Here is a 3625-nt window from a genome sequence, read left to right as displayed (position 1 = left end):
AAAAAAAAAAAAACAGCAGGAGGTAATTCATGGTTTCAAAACACTTGCCAATTAATGGGGTTCCACTTCAGGATATGATGCAATCGCTGGTATGAAGTATGCCTGCCTCCATTAAGACAAAACAAATATAAAACCTAACAAAATATAGAAGGCAACAGTTTTCTGGCATTGGAAAACAGGTAGCACAAGACTGGGACCCTTGAAAAAAAGTGAGTTCCCAAGGTGACCCCCACAATTGCCCCAGCTCTCTGTTTGGGAATAATTTCCCCACTACAAAGCAGAGAGCTAGAGTCCATGCACACATGAGGGTTCTGATGAGCTAAGGAGGTAGACATCAGTGACCAGAGCCACTGAAATGGCTGGAATTATAAGGCACAACACCAGAGAAGAGTAAACTGCACAGACAGGGGTCCCCAGTAGCTTGTGTAGGAGTGCCCTACAGAGTCTTTAGCTGTAAGTGAGGCTGTGTATATGCTCAGGGAAAATGTATGCAGCCTTGCCAGGGAGCAGCTATAACAGGGTAGAGAACAGAACAGAGGTGGTAGAAGTGAAGCAGTGCTGGAGAACAGAAGAGATTCAGTTCAGCAATAAAGGAGAAATTTTGTTAATACCCCGGCTTCTAGCTGAGATACCAAAAGGTTGCAACATAAGAGTAAAGGACCACACCCTGAAATAAAGCTTACTCTTGATAACTACTGACAAGTAGAGCATTCTGCAATAATATTAATGTTATTTGTACTGTCACAAATGATAATCACCAGCTATATACATTTAGTAGCTGTCAAACACTCAAAATATGGCTGGTTGCACTAAATGGTTACTTTAATTTATTTTATTTCATATAAATTTATATGTAATTAGCTACATGTGGCTACCATATTTTACAGTGCAGCTTTAGTTCCACCATAAAAAAAGCCTAAAGCCAAGCCCTCATGAGATCCATGAGGAACACAAATTTGAATGTTGGCTCCATCAAGTTAGAGGAGCTTGAGAAAGACATTGAGCTTTCTGAAGACCCTCTGTATCAAAACAGAAAAATAAGCCTATAAAACTTCAAGGTGATAAGCTAGTAATCAAGCTCCTTACTGTGTGCTAGAATAAAAATCACACCTTTTCAGAGGAAGATAACAGAATTCAATGTCTCTACCAATAGTTACTGAAAATTTGTAATGGACTGGATTGATAGACTTACTAAGAGATTGTGGAGGCAGAAGTGTAATAAACTCAAAGAAAATCAATAGAAATTATCCTATCTGAAGAAAAGAAAAGGAAGATTCAAGAAAAATGAACAATAGCTCAGGGATCCTCAGAGCAATATAAAATGGTCAAAATACATATAATAGGAGTCCCAGAAGGAGAAGGAAGTGAAATTAGGGGAGCAATTTGAAAAAAAATAGCTGAAACTTTTCCATATTTATTAAAAGCATAAATGTATAGATTCAAAAAAACTCAGAGAATACCAAGTAGAATAAATACAAAAAAAAAACACACCTAAGTATGTAAGAGTCAAACATGAAAACAAAAGGAAAATTTAAAAAGCTCAAAAGCAATCAGAAAACAAGGATAATTTATATACAGGGAAACAGTGTTATCAAATATTGATGACTTATCAGAAAGACTGGAGATAAGAACATTTTAAGTCCTAACACAAACAGAAAAAATATCAACTCAGTATTCTATGTTCACCAGCAATATTCTTCAAAAACTAAGATGAAATGAAGACATTTTTGATAAATGCAAACTGAGAGAATTTGATGTCAGTGGAAATGCTGAAGGATGTTCTTTAGGCTGAAAGGCATTGATAGCAGGTAGGAACTCAGATCTATAGGCAGGAAAAGACAGCACACAAAAATAAGTTAAACATAAAAGATAATTTTTTACTCATAATTTTCTTTAAAAACAACTGACCAGTAAAGAAAAAAATAATAACATTGTAAGGTGGGGTTTGTAACATATTTAGAATAAGAGATATGACAACAAAGCACAAAATACAAGATGTGGGTAAATAGAATTATACTGTTATTGTATTTGTGAAGTGGGAAATAAGTTTCACATGTGAAGTGAGAAATAATTTTTCTAAAAGAGTATAAAGAATCCAGTGTGCAGTTAAAGGTAATATAACATTGAATATAAATAGATTTGTTTTGATAAGTTAGAGATACATGTTGTTAGCTCTAGAGAAACACTAAAAATAAAAAAGTATTAATGAGAAGCCAAAATAAAGGAAATAAAATTGAATTCCATATATATATGGAAAGAAAAGGCTCGAGTAACAACAACAACATCAAAAAAAAATGAAAACAAATAGCAAGATGGTAGCCTTAAACCCAAACATATTAATAATCTCATTGAATGTAAAGAGACTAAAACTCCCCAACTTAAAAAACAGAAAATGACTAACTGGATAGAAACACAAGATTCAAGAATATTCTGTCTATAAGAAATGCACTTTAAATTTCAAAACACAAATATGTTGAAAGCATAAAGATGGAAAAAGACCTATTATGTGTTATGAACTAAATTGTTTTCCCTCCACCAAATATATATGTTGAAGCCCCAATGCTCAATGTGACTATATTTGTAGATAGTGCCTTTAGGGGGGTAATTAAGGCTAAATGAGATCATCAGGGTGGGACCCTAATCTAACAGGACCAGTGTCCTATAAGAAGAGGAAATTTATACCAGAAATCTCTCTCTCCTTCTCTACACCTCCATGGAGAAAATGTCATGTGAGGACACAGCAAGAAGACAGCTATCTACAATCCAAGAAGAGAGGAGTCATCAGAAACCAACCTTAACAGCACCTTGGTCTTGAACTTCCAGCCTTCGAAACTGTGAGTAAATAAATTTTTGTTGTGTAAGCCCCCAGTCTGTGGCATTTTGTTATAGAGTCCAAGCAGACTAATACACTATACAAAAAAATATACATGAGAAAGGTGGTGTGGTTAAATTGATATAAAGTTCTTTACTGTTTGTGCTGCATCATCCCACTGAGTGACAACCAAGTCATTAGTGAAATCTACTAATGACTTTGAAAGTAGATTTTGATGAAAGTTTTGTGCAAGTGGGTTTCTTTTAAGGACATCAAAAAAGTGCTTGTCTAGGTCTAGACAGTGCGGAATAGAGAGAGCATCTGCTAATATCTGCTAAAGCACAGATGATCATGAAAATCTCACTCCCCTTGAAAATGTTTAGAACCTTAAGAAAGATATTTGATGTCCACAAGCCATGAAATAATAGTTTGATTTTATATCTTAGGATGTAAAGACTCCGGATGATATCTGGGTTTAATAATTTTTTTGGTCACCCTTATTGGTATTCGTTTTCCTCACCCTGTCCAGGGGGTGTTTGGTTTCTCCACGATGATGATGATGATGATGATGATGATGATGATGATAGAAATTTTAAAAACCTAAATCTCTTATTTCCATGTCTAAGACACTTCCCTCTAATACACAGGACTTTCTGCTTACTAGTAGCAAATTATATAAAAATACTCAGATTAGCCCTGGCCAATTTGGCTCGGTGGATAGAGCATCAGCCTGCAGACTGAAGGGTCCCAGGTTCGATTCCAGTCAGGGGCATGTACCTTGGTTGCGGGCACATCCCCAGTAGGGGTGTGTAG

Source organism: Myotis davidii, unplaced genomic scaffold (genome assembly GCF_000327345.1).
Source record: "Myotis davidii unplaced genomic scaffold, ASM32734v1 scaffold79, whole genome shotgun sequence".
Taxonomy (NCBI): domain Eukaryota; kingdom Metazoa; phylum Chordata; class Mammalia; order Chiroptera; family Vespertilionidae; genus Myotis; species Myotis davidii.
The sequence above is the reverse complement of the archived record's forward strand: the minus strand, read 5'-3'. Positions refer to the sequence as shown.